Source organism: Ictidomys tridecemlineatus, chromosome 12 (genome assembly GCF_052094955.1).
Source record: "Ictidomys tridecemlineatus isolate mIctTri1 chromosome 12, mIctTri1.hap1, whole genome shotgun sequence".
NCBI lineage: Eukaryota > Metazoa > Chordata > Mammalia > Rodentia > Sciuridae > Ictidomys > Ictidomys tridecemlineatus.
In genome coordinates this window covers 14,037,503-14,060,841 of record NC_135488.1, presented here as the reverse complement: position 1 = coordinate 14,060,841, position 23,339 = coordinate 14,037,503, and the positions used below count along the sequence as shown (strand labels likewise).

General features: G+C 48.5%; 1 long non-coding RNA gene across 7 annotated transcripts; it reads left to right on the top strand.

Annotated features, from left to right (window-relative positions):
- The first annotated feature begins 5,534 nt into the window (after window positions 1-5,534).
- Window positions 5,535-22,928, top strand: LOC144369058 (uncharacterized). Of its 7 annotated transcripts, none has more exons than XR_013428493.1 (9): window positions 5,535-5,575; window positions 5,701-5,982; window positions 6,873-6,955; window positions 9,040-9,115; window positions 10,328-10,427; window positions 15,950-16,116; window positions 18,905-19,118; window positions 21,043-21,211; window positions 21,854-22,928. It is a non-coding gene; the product is annotated as an uncharacterized LOC144369058 (long non-coding RNA). The 7 variants fall into 7 exon arrangements; XR_013428492.1 differs by having other exon boundaries at window positions 9,040-9,197; XR_013428491.1 differs by having other exon boundaries at window positions 9,040-9,542.
- Window positions 22,929-23,339: the final 411 nt, after the last annotated feature.

Below are 23,339 nucleotides of genomic sequence, written 5' to 3'. Positions count from 1 at the left end.
GCTCAGGGGCACCAGGCTCTGGAGGTCTCTAGTAGACTGTGGTAGGAAGGGCCAGGGAGGCTCCTCTGCACCCCACCCTCTTTCCTTCTCAGCCCCAACAGGTGAGACATGACCATTTCCTCCAGGTTTAGTGAGTGACTGTCACTTTACGGGAGGATCCAGCTCTCTGTGTCAGTTTGGATTCCTTCCTCAGATTTGAAATACATGGAATTACAGTCTAAGTCACAACTTTCAAAAACCACAGCTCCTCTGAGGGAAGGTGGAGCCTGTGGATTCCTGCGCTGGCCCAGGAGCTCCTCAGGGACACTCACCCAAACTACAGCACAGACAATAATGTGCACACAACTGTTGTGATTCCCACATGCAGCATAGAAAACAGAAAAGGTGCTGGCTGGGGTGTGGATCAGTGGTTAAGTGCCCCTGGGACCAATCTCTGGTGCCTACAGCAACAGCAATATCAGCTCACTGTGCTGGTTTATCCTTGAACCCTCCTCTTCCCCAGGCATCCCATAGCAGGTGCCAGTGCCTCTTCTCTGTGGTACCTTGGCCTGGGCAGGACCCACAACAGTTCTACCTACTCATCCTCTGAGGGCTCCCAATCTTACCTTACCTTCTCTGGTGGCAACTTATCATCTGCTTTTGACACGTGTCCATCAAGTTTCCTGGGTCCTGATACACTCCCAGGTGAACTTCTATGAGCCATTTAGTAAGAAGCAGGAGACCGTCACTGCAATAGTTTTGAAACTGGAGTTTCCTGGCTTCTGCAGGCAGGTGGGTTTAGCACAAGCTGCAGCCTCTGGAGCTCTGGAGTATTGTTGCTCTTAACAGGGGCCATGCTCACCAGCCTTGCACAGACCCCAGAAAACAATGCTCACATCTTGGGCTCAGATCACTCCTCTGTCCACATCAAGGTTATGACCATGTGCTCTGCTCAGACATCTGCTAACCTCAAGTAATAAGTCAGTTGTCCCCATTACCATGGCTGCACCGGGAAGGCAGTGCACCTTCTTTGTGCCATTTGAATACAGTCTAGCTTCTTTCCCTCTGGCATAAACATATGTGTAACATCAATGAGGTCACAGAGGTCAAGTTATGCTATAAGGAAAGGGAAGGCTCTTGGGACCCTGGGACACTGTGTGTGTGTTAAGTGGAGCCTCTGCATCTCCTCAAGTCCAATCTCAATGTACCACTTCCATCTTAATGTAAGCAGAGCTGGGCCCAGTTGGTGCTGCCCTGTGCTGAGTCCCACACTCCCCTGTGGTGAGCAGCTCAGTCACTCAGTGCCCAGGGCATGGTGCCAGGGCTCAGGGATGCCTTGGAGCTGCTTTTAGAACAGTCAGTGGTCATTCTTCCTCCCTCCCTTTTTCCTTCCTTCCTTCCTTCGTTCCTTCCTTCCTTCCTTCCTTCCTTTTTTTCTTTCTTTCTGTTTTATTTCTTGGGATTGGCCTGCTCTTCTCTAGTGCTCTGCAGGTCTCTGCTGTAACTCTTATTGGGGACTTGTCAGAGACACACACACTGTCCTCATCTAGTACAAACACCCCTACCCCTAGCAATGTGCTGGGCCCCATGGCCACACAGCAGGGCTCCTGGGTCACAGCACAAGCCTGCTACAGAGTGTCCTGCTCTGGACCCCTCAGCACAGACAGGCTTCCCAGGTAGCTGATGAGTGGTTGGTACAGCTCACCCAGCACAGAGGGTGCCATCTCAGCTCTGCACAGAGCCCAGCCAGCACTGATCTTTCTTCTCAGTGATTAGAGGAGCAAGGAGCAATGCCTTGTCCTTCTTCTGAAGGAGAGGAAGCAGCAGCCATAAGATACCTGGGCCCCAACATCTTTTCAATGTGACAGGCCCGTCAGGTCTGCAGCCCACCTCTGAAGAGCATGGTTTTCTCTGGACACCAGAGTTCTTGCCATTTCCTGCTCATCATGTCCAAGCAACATGAGGCCATCCATGCAGAGTCACATGGGGCAGTGCTGCCTGGTGTCCACATGACCACAGTTACTTCAGGCTAGAACAAGAGAGTTATTTGACCTAGAACAAGAGAGTTATCTTTGCCTGAGCTCAGGTCTGAGGCCTGAGCTTCTGTGGATTCCAGAACACTACAAGTTCAGCCAGAGATCTGTGGCAGGTAGTGTCAGCTCTGTGACTGGGCCCTGTAGCTGGTCCCTGTATCTGTCCTGACAGAGACACTTGGTTACACCATTCTCTGTTTCTGAGCTTTGAAGGCACAGCTGGTACTTGAAGCCTCTCCCACCCCAGCAGAGTAGAACCAGGTCACTTCATGACATTGTCATCTGGGCCATCTGTCACTTTTCAAATTGGAAAAACATTTTCACAGATACACTCCCCTTTCCTTTCAATAGATGTACATATAGTGTCCTTTACAAGTTTTCCCTGGTAGCTAAAGTTGCTCATTTAGTAAATCTCAGGAACGTGGATGACTTCATGTTGCTGGGACATGGTGACCAGGGCTCTGGGAAGTTTTGCCTCCGATGGGACCCAGAGGGAGCCATGGCAGCCCCCAGTCAGCTCCTCTGCCTCCTGTTACTCTGGCTTCCAGGTGAGGGATCATGGGATCATGGGATGGTTCTACACACCTGTGAAAACTCTTTCATTGTGCTTGGGTCCTGTGTCCTGGCACCTCTGTTTAGCAAGCCCACTGATTCAAGCTCTGGTTGCTGCAGGGTCCTGGCTCTACTGTGGAGACTGGGGTTTGACCTAGACTGCACAGGTGACCTTTCTGTTCTCTTTCCATCTCAGGGACCACAGGAGAAACTGTGCTGACACAGACTACACGCTCATGGCTTTGTTTCCAGGGGAAAGAGCCACCCTCACCTGCAGGGCCAATCAGATTGTTGGCAGCTCCTTTTTATGGTACCATCAGAGGCCTGGGAAGGCTCCCAGATGCCTCATCTAGGGTGCATCCAGCAGGGCCAGTGGCATCCCAGTCCAGTTCAGTGGCAGTGGGTCAGGGACAGTCTTCACCCTCCCATCACAGCCAGGAGCCTGGGGAGGCTGCAGTGTGTTACTGTCTGCAAGACCATGCAGGTTACCACAGTGGTTCCATCCCTGTCAGAAACCTCACAGTCCCTCTGCCACCCTCCCCCTGGGGTACAGCAGCTTCCCCTAGAGGCCGCCAGTCAGATCGTTTGCATTTTTCTCTTCCCACTGCTCCTGGAAAGGTTGTGTGAGTGGAAACCAAGGTTCATTCAGGTCTGAAAGATGCATGGTCTCCTGGGCCCTCTTTGCTTCCCTGGAAGAAATGTGAGTGATTACAAAGGATGGGGACACTTGGTGTTATTTTCCTATTTACCAGATGAGGATGGAGTCTCTGGAAGAGCCATGAGATCCCAAGCACAGGCAGTTAAAGGTGAATCCCTCAGTGCAGTTTGATTCCCAGACATTTATATCCTCCTCATTTTGACCTCAACAGTATGGGGTTAGATCTGTCCAAGCACAGACACTGTCAAATGGTTCCAGAAATTGCTCCCAGGTCCTGTTCACATTGAAGCCAGGGTAAGAGGGAGGATCTCCCACATTCTGACCCTGGGATGTGGATGCAACCACAGCTTTTTTGCTTTGTGTGCAGCACAAGGAGGCTCTTTCTGCCATTCCTGCTTCTCCACAGATGGAGGGCCCAGGGTTCCCAGGAGGTGGGGATTTGTGGAAGGCGGCTTTCCCAGGACCATTCCATGGAGCTGACATCTGAGTGACCTGTCCTAACTTTCAAAAGAAAAAAATCTTGTCACATTCCTGCCTCCTGGTGTCTGACCCTGAATGGGAAAGAGTGTGAATCCAGTTCTAGCTCAACACACCTGGACATGACTTTCTTTAACAGCCAACCACTGAGGGAGTTGTCTGGTAAAACCTCCAGAATCCATCAAGGACACTTTGCTATGGTTTTTTCATCAGTGAAAATGCAAGACAATGCCAGCTGTCCTGGCCAAGGAACTTTAGAAGTCACAAGCTCAGTATCTCACATGCAGAACAAGATACCTGCCCCCAAAGGACCATGTTCCTATGAATAGACACCATGACCTCCTCCACCTGCATGAAGGGCATAAGACTCCCCTCTCACCTCCCAGTCCATGGACAGACTCTGGGTGTTTCCACTTTGTGTTGATTGTATGGATGTCACCTACACATGCCCCGTGGGTGTCCTGGAGCTGCCACCCACTCTCCTGAGCAGGATGCTCTCCAGGTTCTGCAGGTGCAGCACCACAGCACCAGCCCCCAGGGAGGGCAGACATCCTTCTAAATATCAGTGGAAGCCTCCACAAACCCTGAACTTCAGCACCCTGCATTCCTGTAGAAGCAGCATGACATGCTGACCCCAAGGACTGTCACCATCTTGATAAGCAGCCAAGACTCCAGGAACCATGTCCCTTTCTGCAGCAGCCTCTGAGTGTGTGGGCAGCTGAGCATGGTGAAACTCCTCCCTAGACCTCTGACTCAGAGGTGGAGAACTGTGCAGCATGCACATGGCCTTAGTTTCAGTCATCAGCACCGAAGGGGAAAATTAAAGGAAAAGAAAGAAAGAGAAAAGTAAAAATAGAAAGAAAAGAAAAGAAAAAAAGATTGTGGACAGTTATTTAGAAGGTTTTTGGATAACTCTTAGAAGAGCAGGGGTGAAGAACTTTGTCCTGCTTTATTTCTGAAAAATTTACAAGAGGACCTGAAGGAGGACATGATGTTTAGAAACACTGCAGCCCTCTTGAGGTCATGAGGTATTACTAAGACTTAAAAACACATGTGGTAATACTGGTAAAGCAGAATTATATACGGAATCTGGATCTTTACTGAGTTTACTAAGATGCTAAACATGACCTATATTCTCCAATCTTCAATCTCTAAAGTACTTTCACTAGTTTGTAAAATTATTCTTACTTCTCCTAAGATATAGTTAAGAGGAAGAGCCTGACTGGCCTTAGACCTGCTGGTCTGGGGAAGATGGGCACCATGATGGGTGTGAGTGTACTCTGTGGGGCTCTGAGGCAGAGAGGGCTGGGTCCATGGGTGGGTCCCTCCTCCCTGCCTCTTACCCATGCTGTGCCAATGTCCAGAAACCCCAAACACCTCAGTGAGTTTACACATCTTCCTCTCTTTCTGTCTTTATTTCTGTTTTTACCTCCAAAGCATAAACTATCCCCTTGCTTCTGTAATGTCCCCTCCTCCTCCAAGGGTCACCAACACAGAACTGTGCTTAAGGCACAAGGACAGCCTGTCCTCAACCAGAAAGTGACTACAGATCACCACTCACAGCTCAGGGGGCTGACTGTGTCCTGTGGCCCCAGGGAACTATGTTCCCCCCAAGCAAATCTGAGCTGCCCTGGTCTGACCTGGGACACCTGGACACACTGAGCCTGTGTTGATTGACCAGGAGGAGCCCGCCCTGCAGCTGTGCCCAGCCTGCCCAGCCCTGCTGATTTGCATGTGCCCACAGCACAGCCCACTGCCCTGAGGACTTCTTAAGAGGCTACTCACACCCTGTGCAGGAGTCAGTCCCAGTCAGGACACAGCATGGCCATGAGGACCCCTGCTCAGCTCCTGGGGCTCCTGCTGCTCTGCCTCCCAGGTAAGGAGGGGCAGCACTGGGAATTTACTAATCACAGTGTGGTCAGTGCTGCCTGGCTACTCAGGAAAGTCCTCTTGCAACATCACTACTTGCAAAGATATTTCTTTTTATGTTTTTAATGGCAGGTGTTAGATGTGACATCATGATGACCCAGTCTCCATCCTCCTTGCCTGTGTCTCCTGGAGACAGCGTCACCATCACCTGCAGGGCCAGTCAGGGCATTAGCAATTATTTATACTGGTACCAGCAGAAACCAGTCTGAGCTCCTAAGCTCCTCATCTATTATGCAACCAGTTTGAAATCTGGGGTCTCCTCGAGGTTCAGTGGCAGTGGATCTGGGACAGATTTCACTCTCACCATCAGCAGCCTGGAACCTGAAGATGTTGCCACTTATTACTGTCAACAAGGTAACAGTTATCCTCCCACAGTGACACAGGCCATGACAAAAACCTCCCAGGGAGCAGAAGTGTGAGGCTGGGCTGCCCCAGCTGCTTCTCCTGTTGCCTCAGAGGCAGCCAGGTTCCCAGGGCCACGGGGAGGGTTTGTGGAAGGATCCAGGGGGCTCCTCTGCACCCTGACTCTTTCCTTCAGCTCAGCCCCAGCAGGTGACCATGATAACAGCCTCAATGATATGGGCAGAATTTAGACTCTAATGGCAATAGTTGGTGTCGTGCAGCAAAGACAGGCCTCTCCACATATTCCACACGGGAATATTTTAAGACTTTGATTTTTAGTGTAGTTTAAGTTCCCAGCAAGTACAGGGTACTCCTGTGTCCCCCTTGCTTCCAGAGCCCCTCTGTCACCACCCCAAGACTCTGTTGCTATTGTTACAATAGCTATCACTGAACTGCTGACAGAACTTGCATCGACTATGTATCACATTTATGCATTGTGAACTATCTGTTGGTGCAGCAACTTGTGGTAGTGCCGGGGTATTTTTGCTGATGGTGTTATTGGTGGTACAATTTTTCCAAAAGGAGCTGGTGTATCCTCCTCCCTGTGATGGTCGTTTAGCTAAAATTTTGGGGCCAACAGAGGTGAGGCAAAGAACCTCACCCCCCCACTAGTACAAAGGCCTATCTACAGGTGTGGCTATATGTTGGACTGGTAGTTAATGATGGGTCACTTAAAGTGCCACCTCTGCTGTACCCGGGACCCACCACGTTTCATTTGATTTTCTGGGGCAGAACTGCTTAGCCCTAAGCGGGGATACTGGCCTTGTTCCTTTCAGGGGCTTGCATGTGCTTATAATTTGACTCGTTCAGATGTTGTTTCTCAGACTTGTTTTATTTCCTAGTCAACGGGTGAGAGAGGAGAGTTGAGTTGCGGCTGGGTGTTTCTCAGGCTCTTCGATGCCAGTGGCGTTCCAATACCAGCAAAGTAAGTGCTCTGCGAATTCCTAGCAGTTGTGTGATTTTGTAGAAGTTCTTTTTTTAGGATCAAGGAACTCAGGTTTGTTCTGTTGGCATGTCAACAGCTTTTGGGGCGAGGGCTTTTAATGTTGATTTTAGTGTTGTATAAAGTAGTGTATGAAAGCAACACACACACCCTCACCCAGAGAGGGAGAAGGACACATAGGACATGTTCTAGAATATACTTGCACTATCTGCCTGCTGGGACTGTTCCCTGAAGTACTGGCACATTCCACCATGCTGAAAACAGTGCAAAAGCTAAGTCCAGGGTCCCCAGGTCCTCTGTGAATCTGTGTAGGACATTGAAATTATAGCAGTTTTTTTAATATTTATTTTTAGTTATAGTTGGACACAATACCTTTATTTATTTATTTTTATGTGGTACTGAGGACTGAACCCAGGGCCCCGCACTTATTAGGCAAGTGCTCTACCTCAGCCCCAGCCCTCCTGTAAGCAAATTTAAACTTTAAAAGCACAGTGCAAGCCAGAAGCAAATATCCTCATGCATACCACAAAGTTGGAATGTTGTTAGCCCTAATGTAAAAAGAGCCCTTGAAAACTAATAAGTAAAAGATCATCTGAATTTGTATTCATTTATTTATTGGTTCCAGTGATTGAACCCAGGGGTGCTTAACCACTGAGCCACATCTCCAGTCCTTTTTATTTGTTATTTTGAGACAGAGTCTCGCTGAGTTACGTAGGACCTCACTAAGTTACTGAGGCTGGCTTTGACTTGTGATCCATCTGCCTCAGCCTCCCAAGTCACTGGGATCATAGGCATGTGCCTCCTCACCCAGCTCATCTGAATTTTTAAATGGGGAAAATAAAGATCTAAGTCTAGGATATAAACAGGACATTCACAGAGGGCTACAGATGGACAAGCAGTAGGGAGGATGGTGATCAAGATTCTAAATTTGTCATTACGGAAACTCAGGGTGCTGGGTCCCACACTGCCTGTATAACAGGAGGTATGCGCCATAGTGTCCAATCCCCCACCTTTAATCTGGGGAAATAATTTATACCCCACAAGCTCCTGGTGAGGATTAACTTGGATAACATGCCCTGCACAGCCTCCTTACCACTGAACCCTAGTTTCTAATTTCATCCTAGCCGGAGCAGGAGGGGCGCCCCATTATCAGGAGTGAATACAGAAACTCAAGTTTCTTATGATTCTTTAAAAAATATGTTCAGGGTTTTCACTTATACTTAGAAGAAAAAAATAAGGAAACATCCAAAATTCCACCTTGGCAAAGTGAGGTCCCAGTTATTTCCTAGAAGGTGGAGCTCGGTCGATAGGAAAGCATTCTGATATGTATTGTGAGGCACAGGGAGTCGCAGGGTGGGTGACAGACAGGGCAGGAGACTTACTGAAGTAGGGGGAAGGACAGAGGAATTTTTCACTTTTTACGTGTCCTGTCTATGCCATTCCAACATTTTTCTTAAATATTTATTTTCTAGTTATCGGTAGACACAATATTTTTATTTTTTATTTTATGTGGTGCTGAGGATCGAACCCAGTGCCTCACGCATGCTAGGCAAGTGTTCTACCTCCAAGCCACAACCCCAGCCCCCATTCCAACATTTTACAACGATCTATGTTACTGTTTTATTTTAAAAATCATATAAATTCATAATGGCTTAATTTTAAATATTGATTCAACACATTTAAAAACAGTAATTACTTGCTATTAAAAAGTCATTCAAGTCAAAACATCTTTATTTTTATTTGTTTATTTTTATTGGTGCTGAGGACCGAACCCAGTGCCTCACGTGTGCAAGGCAGGTGCTCTACCACTGAGCTACAGCCTCAGGCCCATCTTAATAACAAAAATCTTTCTCATTTTCATATAAATACATTTTCTGTGTTGATGCTTGGGACAGAGTCTCTTTGCTGAGATGACACCCCATGGAAGGGTCAACACTGTCATTCTCATCCATCAATGAGACATAATTAGAATGAATACATTTGTGCTAAAAATGTTTCACTTCTGGTTCAGGTGTCTACGGAATGCCCGCCATGCGCAGCCATCATAGTATGTTATTCCTTCACAGGACTTACGAGCTCTTCTTGAATGGTGGCACTCCTTATGAAAAGGTGTTGAAGTGGACCCTTCAGTGTCCAGAAGAGGTACTGCAGTGGTGCGCTGCCTTCTGTCAGCTTTCCGTCACTGTGACAACGTACCTGAGATAATCAACTTCAGAAGAAAGAGGTTTATTTTGCTTCACGGGTTTCCGTCCATGATTGCTTGGCCGTTTCTTTGAGCCTGTGACATCATGGTGGGAGCACATGGCAGAGGAGTCCTGTTCATCTCATGGTTGCCAGGACTCAGAGGAAGGGTTGGGGTCCAGTATCTTCAACTGACCAGTGTCCTAGCCTCCTCCCATAAGGCCCATCTCTTAAAGGTCCCACACCTTCTCCCTCAGTGCCACAGGCTGGTGACCAGGCCTTTAATTTGTGGGCCTTTGGGGAACACCTCAGATCCAAACCGTGGCACCTCCTTTTCCTTAAAGATGAAACAAATGGCAGAGGCTTCAGAGAAGGCAGCCGTATTCCAGTAAGCATGACAGTTTCTACTTGGATTCCCATGTTTTAAGATGTGCCATTTGGTGATGTGATCTTAGTCATTTTTATCTCAGTGATTGTTATTTTGGTAGCACATGTAAGACTATAATGTTGAAAATCGTGAGAAATGGGGCCCTGCGTTAGTTCTGTCGCTGAACGCTGAGCTGATGCTGTGGCAGGTACAGAGTGAGTGAAGCCGGCTTCCTCAGAGATGGCCCATTTCAGGGTCAGGGCGTGTAGGCATTGAAATCGTGACATGCATGCCACCTCACCCTCCAGCCACCCTCCAGGAAGATGGAGCACCCGTCAGTATGTCTGTTGGCCAGGGGACACCAGGAAAGGGAGTGGAGGGCAGCACAGATGGGCCCTTCCCCGGGAAGCTGTGGGCTGACGGCTGGAGTCCCCTGGCACGCCTCAGCCCTCCCGTCCTTGTGTGGTCCAGGACACCAACCCTGGCTGCTGCCACAGTGGCAGGCTCTCTCCTCCTTGGAACAGGAAGGAGTTGGGGTTTGGGGTGTAGGTGCTTCTTTCTGGGGCCGCATGTGCCCTTCCCCCTTTCCCTGCGTGCTGCTGCGGCCATCTGCCCTAGTGGCCAGGGGTGCTGTAGGGAGGCCGCAGGTGTCTGTCACCGCCAGGTCTCTTCTGACAGCCGGAGGGATGTGGGCGCCTCCTGCCTGCTATAACCACCAGTTGTGCTGACCTGTCACTTAATAGTCTTACCAAATAGTCTTACCTGTTCCGAGCGCTGACAGCTGTGGGTCTGTTTCTGTTTAACAGCGCAAGGCAGTGTTTTCCAGCAGATGATGACCATGCGGAGGCAGCCTCAACTCCTGGTGAAACTGAGGTCTCTCACCCAAAGGTCATGGAGCATGCTCAGGTGCGTCCCGCTTCCCGGGCAGTGACCGCGGGGCACTCGGCCCCAGGTCGCATCTGCCTTGGGTCCCCCTTGCTTGGCTGTCTCTTGTCAGTTACTTTTTCCCCCATTAATTATTTTTGCCAAAGAGCAGAAGAGAAATAGAAAAATAATAAAGCTTAGCATCATTTACTATTCTTTACCACTTAGCTCAAGTGACAGACTTGGTAATAAATCCTTCAGCTACTTTTGAACAAATGAGACTTACCAATGCCTGGGCCTATCTTCAGGGAAATCTTTTTTTACTTGTTCTTTTTCGTTTTATAGGACAGGAGAATGTATTTTGACATATCCTACATACATGGTGTGGGACTTCCCATTCTTGTGGTTGTACATAGTGTGGAGTTCCACTGGTCGTGGGTTCATATATGAACACAGGAAAGTGACGTCCCACTCATTCTGCTGTCTTTCCTATTTCCAGCCCCTCTCCCTCCCCCTCACACTCTTTGTCTAATCCAATGAACTTTTCTTCTTCTCTCCCCTCCTCTTCCCTTATTGTGCGTTTGCATCTGCATATCAGAGAGAACATTTGGCCTTTGGTTTTTGGGGACTGACTAGCATATTTTACTTAGCATGATAATCTCCAGTTTCATTCATTTATTGGCAAATGCTAGTTTCCTTCTTCTTTAGGCTAAGTAATGCTCTCTTGTGTGTATAGATACCACATTTTCTTCATCCATTCATCTGTTGAAGGGCACCTAGGTTGGTTCTGTAGCTTGGCTACTGTGAATTGAGCTGCTATAAACACTGATGTGGCCAAGTTACTACAGTATGAACTTTTTTTTTTATGTTAGGTTTATTTAGGTTTGACTTGCATGCAGTAAAATTTATGATTTGGGGGTTGCAGTTTCTGGAGTTTTGACAAATGTACCGATCACGTGACAATCACCACAATCCAAAGAATATTCCCTTTGCTCTCAAAGGTTCTTTTGTGTCCCTCTGTTGTCAGCTCCCAGCTCTGGACTTGGGGAAGCACTCCTCAGTTTTTTTCCCCAGCACTTTGGCCTTTCCCAGATGCCGTAGGTGGATTCATGCGGCCTGCGGCCTGCAGCCTCTGAGTCTGGCGTCTTGGACCATCATACATCCGAGGCTCGTCCGCGCTGTTGCCTTTGTTAGTGATTTGTTCCTGTTCATTCTAAATGGTTACTGCTGCATTTCATGGACATGCCACCATGTGTTTATCATCCTCTAGTTGGTGGTCATTTGGGTTTTTCTAGGTTTGGGTAACTATAAATAAACCTGCTCTAAATATTTGCATACACGTTTCTGCGTGTGTGGATGTGAGGCTACCTACATCTCAAGTAGGACTGCCTAGCAGAGGGTTTGCTGTTAAATCTGGTGTTGGTCTGGCTGCTTCCCTGAACGCCTGTGCCATTGACCCTCTCCCCCTCTCTGTACACGGGTTTCAGTGATTCCGTGTTCTTGGCAGCATATGATATGATTTTTCTGTTTAGACCAGTTTAAAAAGTGAACAGCAGTTTCTCACCATGGTTTCATTTGCCTTTTCCTGGGGAGATCCCAGAGCTTCCAGTTCTCACTGGATCCCCTGTAGTCATGTAACCTTCTCTCAGGGTTTCAGTGGCTGCCTCTTTAAAATGGGGATAATAGCAATGTCAATTCCCTCCAGCTGTAATGAGGTTTAATTGACATCAAGTATATAAAACACTTAGTCCATATTTATAGTCCGTGGCTATAGGGAAACACAATGGTGTTGGCTATAATTGTCTATATCCTAATTATTTTATATCCAAATAAATGTCAGTGCACACCAGGTAGATACATGCTGCCATTTCCTGAAATTTGTTCAAATGAGGATTGAGGAATTTAAAACAGATGTTAACCGATTGGAGGGATGAGAGGGCCTTCCTCCAGGTCACACAGGGGACAGGAGACGGTGAGCCTGATGCAGGTTGGGGAGCAGCAGGGGAAGCTGACTGAGTGGTGGCTTCCGCCCCTGGGTCAGGGCCTTGCTTTAAATATCCCCTGTTCCTTCTCCAGAGCTGACAGGTGCTTGTCATCACACACGGGTGTTGAGTCTTTCAGTAACTGTTAATAACGTGCTCCTGGGGATTAATCTCTCTTTACCTGCCCCGCCTCTTTTTTCTTTCCTGGATATTCGTGGCCCTTTTTTGGCAAATCTTTTCTCAGAAAAATTGTGTTTTTTTCCCAGTGTGAGGAGAAGCAGCACAGTAGCGGTCTTTGTCAGGGCCAGCCGGACCCATGGGGCCTAGTTCTCCCTCTTGCTGCTGCTGCCAACCGCTCCTCCGGGAGCCCAGGGCACCCCCGCTGCCCTGTCAGCACAGCGCTTCCGGCAGTTTCTGTGGCTCCAGACACTAGCTTTTAAGTCCCTTCACCATCTCAAGGTCAGGTTTGACTGTGGTGCAGGGGGTGGATGAAACTAGGAGCACTCTTCTGTGTGTTGGCTTACTAAGAAGGGCCCTGGGTCCTTGTCCCCAACCTCAGGGACTGAGGCTCTCGCTTGAGTGTAGTGCACACGGGCACCCAGACCTTTGGTATCAGAGCATGCCTCTCAGGCGCCCTGCTGCTGCCGCCCCTGCCCCTTACCCAGACTTGGGCTGTCCTGGCATTGCCTCTGCACATGGCAGGATCCTGCTGTGTGCGTCCCTGGTGATGCTAAGGGTGGGTTTGGGCACCCTGCTGTTGTGACCCAGGGACAGGCTGGCTCACCGACAGCAGGCCATGGCAGTGAAACCAGAGGCCCTAGGCCTTTCCAAAGCCGTGGACCATGGGCTGCGGTGTACATAGGTCAAGGTCAGGGGCCAGATGTGAACTTTAGGATGTTGCTGCCCTGCCTGAGCACCTGGAGGGGCAAAGGCAGGACTGACCCAACTGGGCATCCTCGCCACCCATCCTGCTACCTACAGAGAGAAGGGAGCGAGTGTGGCACCTGCAGCCCTCTCCTCTCTTTCCAAGGAGCATCCACCTCCAGCCCCACCTGCCCTGCCTACCAGCTCCACCTTGGCTCAGCCATGTCTCTGCTCCCAGGAGACACGAGGGGTCTTTCCAGGACGCCAGCGAGCACAGAACAGTGGAGCAGCAGCGCCAAGAGCAGGAAGCCCAGTATTTGTCTCAGAGCCCTTTGTCCCCTAGGGCCCTAGCTGCCCCAGCCCACAGCCTTACATGAGTGTAGCCTGTGGGTGTCAAGAGACCTTGAAAATGCGGATGAAGCTGGGCAGACCCCTGCTCCCTGGAGAGAGCTCCAGGGTCCTGCACAGGGGCCCAGCAGACTGTTCAGCGAGCTGGCTGGGCTGGGACAGGCTAGGGGGCGCTGTCATCGTGGCAGGGAGCACACAGGTGTCTCGGGCTCCCCAAGGCTTGGCTTTCTGACTCTGGAGCTGTTTCAGATCTAACTTAGTGCTCTATATTGTTTAGCCTTCTCTCAGGGTTAAATAGGAATTACCTCTCTCGTTCTGGAGCTCTTGTACAAAGGGTTCAATTTGCAGTGATCAGGTTCTCAGCCCCTTAGGGGAGGGGAAGCTCCGAATTTTAACTCTGAGTTTTGAGCACCAAGAAGCGCTGGCCTGTAGAAGGAAGCTACGTGCACGTGTGTGTGGCGGTGCTAGAAATGGACTTCCCTTTGCCTTTTTGATGCATTCTTTTTTCTTTTTTTTATTTTTATTGTTGGTTGTTCAAAACATTACATAGTTCTTGATATATCATATTTCACACTTTGATTCAAGTGGGTTATGAACTCCCATTTTTACCCCGTATACAGATTGCAGAATCACATCAGTTACACTTCCATTGATTTACATATTGCCATACTCGTGTCTGTTGTATTCTGCTGCCTTTCCTATCCTCTACTATCCCCCCTCCCCTCCCCTCCCCTCCCCTCTTCTCTCTCTACCCCCTCTACTGTAATTCATTTCTCCCCCTTGTATTATTTTTCCCTTTCCCCTCACTTCCTCTTGTATGTAATTTTGTATAACCCTGAGGGTCTCCTTCCATTTCCATGCAATTTCCCTTCTCTCTCCCTTTCCCTCCCACCTCTCATCCCTGTTTAATGTTAATCTTCTTCTCATGCTCTTTGTCCCTACTATGTTCTTAGTTACTCTCCTTGATGCATTCTTTTCCTCTCTTTTAATGCTGTTATATTATTGCTAAAAATAAAAAGGATATGGCCTACTTGAGGCCCATTCACCCCAATCACGGCACCTCTGCCACCAGAGACTGCTGGTCTCCGTGTGAGGTCAAGAGGATATGTTCTTACTTCTTCAACTCAGGTAACCTTTGGTGACACAGAACTTTCTGGCCATCTTAGGTTTGGAAAAATCAGGAGGTTTCTCTAAAGGAATTAAAAAAAAAAAAAAACAGGTAAGCAGCATTGCCTCATGGAGTGGGAAGGTGCCAGAAGGAAAGGCGTGCCCACTGTGGGAGTGCCCAGCCTGCCAGACAGATGAACAGGGAGGTGGGCAGCAAACAGCAAAGGAGGGGTGAGAAGGAAGGAAGGAAGGAGGGCTCAGCCTTCCCCTGCGCAGCACAGCGACCACTTACTCAGCAGCAGCTGGAACACAGGCCATGGGGGCCTGGGGCAGAACAGCCTCTGGAGTCGCAGCATGACTGCTGGGTGCACATGGGGCACTGAGGCTGCCAGTCTTCGGCTCCTAGGTCAGGAGTAGACATGGGAACCTGAGTGGCTTCAAAGAGGGCTGAGGCTGCTCCCGCCTGGAAGTGGGGGAAACTGGCCTGCACCATGCCTTGATGCTTCTGGACAGTGGGCAAGGTGCTGCTCCAGTTCCCAGGAAGCTCAGGAACGGGGATCCCCTCGCTCAGGCCAGCCCAGGGTCAGGATCACCGTTTCCTTCCAGCCAGCTGGAAGCCTGAATGTGGCCCCTAGGATAATTGTTCTAAAACTCTGGAGTTAATTAAGATAGAGGATTAATTTATAAAATTAAGATTTCTTTTATAACTTCTGAGTGTAAAAGTGAGTCTCTTATAGGAAAGCATATAGTTGGATCTCGTTTTTGCAGCCACAGGCCTCACTCCTAGGAAGCTGGGGACAGGTGAGGACTCTAGTTAGTTGCTGTCCCGCCTTAGCTCACCAGCTGAGGTGACAGCTCCTCTGGCAGGGCTCCAAGGGCCCCACCTTCCCCAGGGAGACGGGGGCGGGGCCTATGCCAGGGCGGGAACTTGGAGCCTGGTCCCCCACAGCTCCCTGTGGGAGGAGCCCGGAAGTAGTGCCCTGGAGGCGGGGCTGCAGCTCCGGGTGTGGTGGGTCCAGCTCCTGGGATCCAGGAGCGGAGAAGGTGAGCTGGCCCGGAGCGGCCAAGTCTAGACGCCCACAGGAGGTTGGGACCCCAGGAGGACTCTGACGCCGCCCTGGAACCTCGGCCCCGGGTTGCCTGTCCCCTGGAGCCCAGGGCGGTCCCCACAGCGCCCACCGCCCGACCCCGCTGTCCTGGTTCTCACCTAAGGGCTTTCCTCAGCGGAGCTGCTGGTCACAGCTGGTGGGTTTTGATTTGCAGGGTCCTGTTCAGGATGCGGTGGCCTCAGCAGTGTGGCCTGCGCCTTGGACCTCAGAGGAGAAGAGGTGGCCTGATCCATCCGCAGGCCCCCTGGAGAGGGGAGGGCCAATGGAGGAGCCCAGTGTGACCTGGGGGCAGGAGGCAGGTTAAAAGACAGACCTGCCCAGGTATTTCAGGTCTCACTGACTCTGTGTCCTTTTGTTTTCCTGTCGCACCTGTGGATTTTGTTTTAAGTCCTCGCTTTAAAAACCCTCTCCTGTTCCTTCTGTGTACCTGACCCATCATTTTAAACCATGTTCCAAGGTCACTTTTTGGTGTATGTGTGGTTCTGGGGATTGAACCCAGGTCCTTGAGCCTGTTAGGCAAGTGACCTACCTGAGCTACACCCTCAGAGACCCCTGTAAACTTTTTCCCCTCTGCCACGGGGTCAAGTTGCCAAGGCTGACCTCGAAGGTTCCTCTTCCTCAGCCTCCCTGGTGGCTGGCATGACAGGCATGCACCTGGGACTGTCACTCTAGCCTGTGATGGGAACTCATGTGCATCTGTCCAGGGCTAGGCATGGTTCTGCAGAGCTGTGCTCCAGGCTCCCTGTAGGGCTGTGGAGGCTTCTGCTGCCCAGCAGCCCTGGTGCCATGGCCAGGGCTCCTCCCACCCTGGGGCAGGCAGCTGCCCATTGCTGTAGGCTGACCTTATTTTCTTATGGCACCCTTACATACCCTGGAGTATGTTGGATTGTTTGTCCATTACGAGTCTAACAGGTCCTCTAGAACCTTCAAATAATTAGTAAAATTCCTAAAGAGTAAGTGAGCATGCAGAGAAATTGGGCTAATGGGAAGAATGATGTTGGATGATATTTTCATGACTTGAATATATTATCCAACATGAAGTTACATTTTATTACTTACAAAATAATAAAATAATGAAGCAATACCATGGGCTGAGCCAAAATAAATCCTCAGGATCTTAGGCATTCTGTAATAAATTTGCATCATTTGAAGTATAGAGTTGATCATCTCTGGGTAATGAAATGGAAGTAAAGGTATCAAAGCCAATGATCATCTGTTTCCAATTTTCTGTGATTTGCTTCAAGTGATAAAGTGGTGATATTTATTAATAATGGATCAAATAGGTTCATAATTGTTTTAGATAACAATTAGATGCCTTTACACTTTAGGCTATATGGGCACATTTGAGAACGGTTCCAGCCATTCTCTCATCCTTTGGGTCATTCCCCTCAGATGTCCTGTGAGACATTTTCTATGTGAGGCTTTAAGAGGAAGAAGAGAATATTCTGTAAAGAAAGCCTTGTGATCTGTGCATTATAAAATTAAATGGGTTCATTCAGAAATCAGAATTTCTATTGAAAGCTATTTGCATGAGCCAAATAAAACCTATTTCTAGGCGTCCTGGTGAAGACAAGGTTTTATCTTTATATGTCTCATTGTTTCTGCCTTGCGACCAGCTCGAGCTTCATGAAAGAAGGTTCAGTTCATAAGAAATTGCTAATGAGTTTTAAATTAAAGACACAAGACTCTCATTACCTTTCACACAGCTCTGAGACTGCTTCTTCTAGCTCCCACTTCTAGCCACCTAATGTGGTGGCGAGGTTTACACAAGAGACTAGGGAGAGAGGGAGAGCATGCAGGGAGTAAGCTTTTATTGGGGAATAAAAAATTCAAGGGAAAATCCCATCCAGTGAACGTTAAGGGGGGCAGCATCCCAAGGTCAAGGGCAACGATTGGGTCTTCAGGTCAGTGGCCAGGCACGCCTCTGCATGGACAAGCCCTCGGACCTGGGAAAGGGTGGGGAATGGCTCTGACACAACTATGTTTGAGCGCCTCTCACCCAGCCAGGGAAGTAAGTCAAATCACGTGCGAGGATGGCCTCCCACAATTGTCTGGTTTTTTTTTTTCTTGTTGTTGTTAAAATGAAATTCATAAGTTGGCAGACCATTTTTTCAGATGTGTAACTAGATGCCATTTAAATTACCCACCTTTAAATGGTAGACATTTTGTACATGAACACTGCCTGTCTGCACCTTTTTTAACAACCAGTCTGGGCTCAGGAGCCCAAATACCATTGTTAGCTGGAACATGTTCTTCAATTTGGCCTACTTGCCAGTATCCCCTGAGGTCATCTGTTCAATGAGCTTCCTTACTCCTGCTCCCTCACTGGCTTTCATAGAAACCACATACTGTCTATGAATCAGGGACACCAATCCCACAACATTGTGTTCTTTGAGCATCCAAAGTCCCACTTTTCACTTCACCATGCCTGACATAAGCAGTAATATTTATCAGCAAATGTGAGGTTTTCAAAGATCCAATTCTATGTGCTCCTTTCTCAAAGAGCATTAGGCAGGGCTATAGCATACATAAATATTAAGTAAAGGCCATAGTTTTAAAATGTCATCCATTGAATAGTTGACACATGTCTGAGATACTTTTTATTTTGGAGGAAGTATTTTTTAATAGGGAATTCCAACAGCTACGTAATAGTGAAATGAGAAATCTTGCATCCATTTTATTCTTTGTTTCTTATGATTTTTATCAGTAAGGATAAGATACTTTCTTGTTCCAATGCAGATGTTGCCCACTTCTGTAAATGGATGTGGGGTGTCACCTGCTACTTGCATGTCTGCATGTTGTGCTTGACACTAATATCGTACTTGGTAGGTGGCAGAAAGTCAATACTGAAGTTAAGGTCTTGTGTTGTAGCAGCAGAGCTGAAGATCCTTGGTGTGCCACCTTCTGCAACCCATGCTGCTCTGTTCGAGTCCTTTAATGACTTCCTGGTGATGAGCATCATGGTCTCCTGGTCTTTGAGAATGGCCAAGCATTGCTCTGTGAATGTGGAAGATGGGCGTGTGGAAGGCTCCAGGGAGGATGCATCATTGAACATGTACTCTAATCCATATGCCTCTTTAATGACCTGTTTTTCTTCTTGGGTTTTAAGGGAGACAGTGCCCTCAGACACTTCTGTGCAGCTGGGAATGCAGGCTTCTGCTTCACCTTGAAGGAAGCATTAATGATTCATTTCCAGAAGACATCAGAAGAGAGAAGTGAGCCTCTGGTATCATGCAGGTTCCTTGCATTGCCCATGGGCTAGAAGGGAGAAGAGTTGCTTCATGAGATTTGATCCCCTTTTTCCTGAAGAGTTTCACACAGAGGTGAGTCCCCAGCATGTTTAGACACCATTTCAGACCCCTTTGTTGACGGAAATGAATCGCACCCCCTGATGATGTGGAAGAGCTAAAGATGTGTTTGCTATGAATTTTCTATTTTATTTCTCAGGGCCTGAGTCAAGCCAGCCATTGTGCTGTCAGCGCATGAGCTGCTGGTCAAATGTGAGGAAGTGGTCTTGCTTTATGAAAATACCACCCTGATTCAGTGAGCCAGAGGCAGCCTGCAGTCCCTGTTTTCCTATAAAGGCAGATTGCTGTGGATGGCCTCTGGCCTCGTCATGCAGCCCTGCTCAGAGTAGGGGATTGAGGGTCCAGGCAGATCCCTAGTTCCTTTTGACCTTTATTGCCATTGGGCCACCCCAGGGTCCTTGGACTCTACCTGGTCTTCTGGCCTGGGTCAGGGGATGTGAGGTTTGGAATCCCCCTCTGTGGCAGGATCCCAGGTCCCCCAGCCACTTGAGGGCAGCACATCCTTCCCTAATTGTGTTAGAGGGGGAGGATTCTCCCACCCATCCTCATCCATGCTCATCCCACATTTTGTCGCTTGACACCTGAGGACCTTTATTCATTGACTTAGTGGTTAGTGATGATGGTTACTAAGACTAAATGACTCTTTCAAGTCACATCACGTGCATGGTAGGGCTAGAGCATGGATCTTCCCAATTGATTTCATGGGACTCTCTCATGGAAACTGTGACTGCTTCCTAAACACACACTCTACATTTGCAGTGTCAAAATTCTTGGCACTGCCTCCTTGGCAAGTGTATCTTCTCTTCTATGTGGGAATTTCACAAATATTTTCCTTTGGTTTGTGGAGGTCATGCAGAAGGGATTTCATTTGAATTAGCCCAAACAAGAAATACCAGTTGTCTTTTTCACACATGGATGTGTGTAGTGAAAACCTCTCTCTGTGTGCTTGCATGAGTTGCTCCTTTGAATTTGTTGAAGAATGGTTGGCTGGGGAACAAGGTAACGAGAGATGGATATCAATGGTTGTCAAGTATTCTGAAGTGAAGAATGTATTGAGGATGTCAAGGCTTTTCTAGCCAGTTCCTATGGCTCAGTCAGGGATCAGTCAGAGGATTCTGTCTGGTAGACTCTTTGGGACAGATGTCAAAGTGGCCTGGTCTTACCCTGTCCAGGACTAAATGCTGAGCTTGAGTGGGAGCTTCTTGTCATTTCAAGCATTTCCATGAGTCTGTCCTCTGTTCTCTTGTATCCATGTGGTTTCTAAGAGGAAAGCGGAACAAAAATTGAAAGTATGGTGATTGATTATTTATACCAATGTTATTTCAATCAACTTTGTATAATACGAAATTAACTTTCTCCTAGTAAGATTTCATATGTGAGGAAATAATGAAAATATTGGGGTTAGGGGATGAGAATATGCAAATCAAACATTTTTGAGCACCAAGACCCGTTTTTTGTTTTTGTTTTTGTGTTTTTAACTTAAATAATAAAGTGCCAGAGGACCATACCTGCCATTCAGCCTCAACAACCTCCAGGTCCAGCTTCCAGGCGGCCCATTTCACCAGGGTGTGTGGGACCACACTGTCCTGGGATGAGAGAGCAGTACCCGTGGATGTTGTCATCTCACAGAGTAGATATTGCCAGAGACAGTAGGGAGCTAGTGGCACATGAGGAAGGGAAGAGCTCTCAGGATGGGAAGAGGGGGCCGCTTCGAGACTCACTGGGTATGGCACGAGGCTGCTGGGTGTGGTGTTGGCCTGGGCCCACTGAGTGGGGCAGATCCGTGGTCTGTGTCCCTGTACCCTCCTCTGTAGCCTGTGTTGGCAGCAGATCAGGGAATTGGGATCAGAAGTGCTCCCAGTAACACAGGCACCAGCCCCCAGAGTGTGTGCCTCGCCGTTTCCCCACCTGGCCTGACTTGGTGCTTGTCTTGCCTCAGGGCTGAGACCCTACAGTCTCTGATGAGGGTGTCTGTGGTCCAGATCCAACCTGCATGGCCAACAACTCAGACCTTCAGCTGGGTCCTAGGCTGCTGCAACCAAACTCTGTCAACTGGGTGGCCGACAACAGAGGATGTGTCTTCCGTTGAGCTCCAGAGGCTCATCACAGTAGGTGTTGGGCTGTCCCAGTTCCATAACCCCTCCCAAGTTTCAAGGGGTGTCCCTCCAACTCTCCCAGCCCTTCCCACTCTCCTACTGCTGCCCACGATCTGTGGTTCCCATATGGGCATCCCCTCCTGACTCCATCCTCACTTAGGCTGTATCCCCAAGTCTCCCTGGTCTCTGGGTCCAGACTCTCCTCTTCTTACAAGAATATCAGAAATTGGATTTGGTCCCAGTTGATGCCGTGTTCCATCATGTGAGCTCTTAGCTTCATCACTGTGCAAAGACTCTTTTTCCACACAAGTTCGCACGACTTTTGGCTGGCTAAGAATTTTCAGGGGACACTTTTCTAATGAGTACACTTTCCTTCCTTCAGATCTCCCCCCAGTGAGCATTCCTCGCACCCTTGTCCTAGTTCCTTTATGGCAGGTTCCCTCCTTATGGCTGAGAGGACCTAGTGACCCCTGGATTCACACATTCTCCTTAATCACCAACACACTGCAGAATTCTCTATGGGACTGCGGTGTTTTGCATTGGAACCCACCCCCTGACCTCTAAAAGTGGTCTAGACAATTGGGTTGGCTCCCTCCCTCCTGAACCTCTTTGATGTCCTTTAAAGTAAGTTATTCTTTTGGATTCCTTCCACAGTAGGCAAGTCCTTGGATCCCCTGCTAGAAAGTCTTCCAGCCTGAAGGTCAGATGTGTCCAGATGTTGAATTGAAGGATATCAGCTCCTAGAAGCCCTCATCCTGGCTGCAGTGTTTCCTCCCCTCAATGCAAAGCAAGAAAGTGCAGTTGGCCCTGCACCCATTCTTCTGCATCCATGATCCCCACCAGCTGGAAATCCAAACTATTAGGAAAGGAGTTGTGTCTCTCTGGACAGATACTTCTCTCCTCATTGTTTCCTGGATCTTACAGTGTTACAGAGAATCACACTGCCCTTTCATTGTATTAGGTGTCAGAAGTCATCTGGAGATAATGGAAGTGCTACAGGAAGAAGATATGCAGGGTTTAAATGCAAATACTCGGGCACTTTTGTAAGAGACTTGAGCCTGTGTGGACTGGTGTTTTGGGCTGACTTTGAACAAATCTCCCTTGGATTTCTTGTAACATTTCTGGTTTCTGGGCTTGGGAGTGTTCAGGACTTGTGTGTGAGTCAGCCTCATGGGGATGTGATGGGGGGCAGTCGGAGCTGTTGTGCAGAACCTCAGTGATGGCTTGTAAGGCCACCTGCAACACTGCAAGCAGCAGACGAGAAGGGAGCCCGCTCCCCATGTGTTCAGCTTAACTCTTGTCTTATCCAAAATCATGACTTGTGAAATGTTGCAGAAATGGACTCATGCCAAAAGTTGGGATGTTCTGGGGAGCATGGGCTGTCATTCTATTCTGTCTCTGCATTATAAAGTGTTAGTGGGTGGGAACTTGAAGACGTGCTTACGCCATGGATTCTCCTTCCCTGGGAAAGGGCTTCTCAAATCAGCCCTTGTCCCTCTTTCACCTGCTTGCCCAGGAGGACACAACAAGAACGTTCTTACAAGTTGGCCCCCGGTCTTGGTCTTCCAGCCTCCCAAGTTTGAGAAATAAAATCTGTGCTATGAATTACGCAGTGCCAATACAACACAAACTATGCTAAGATAAGTCAATCAGCAGTCTCCCAAGTGTTTACATTGTGGTAATTGACACCAAACATCCGTTTTGTAATTAAACCATTTTGGAGTACACAGTTGAGTGGCATTAAGCATGTTCATGTTGGTGTATAGGCGTCACCACCATGCATCTCCAGAACTCACGTGGACATACTCTTGCCATCAATGCTGAATTCTAGTGCCCTTGAGGCCTAGGAAAAGAACATGGTATTTACTTTTTATGAACCTGATAATTGAGAATCTGAGATAAGTGAAATCCTACAAAATTTGCCTTTCTCTGGACACGATCATTTTCAAGAAATGCAGATCACCCTCACTCGTGGGCATACCAGGTCCACTGCTAACTCTGCGGGTGTTTCAATTGCACTCTCAGTGACAGTGGTGACTGTGTGCACATGACCTGTGTGTCCAGCTCAGATCTCAGGATCTAGGGTCTTTGGTTCCACGCAGCCTATAGGTTGCCTGCTCCTCCAGATCTCTGCAGGCCA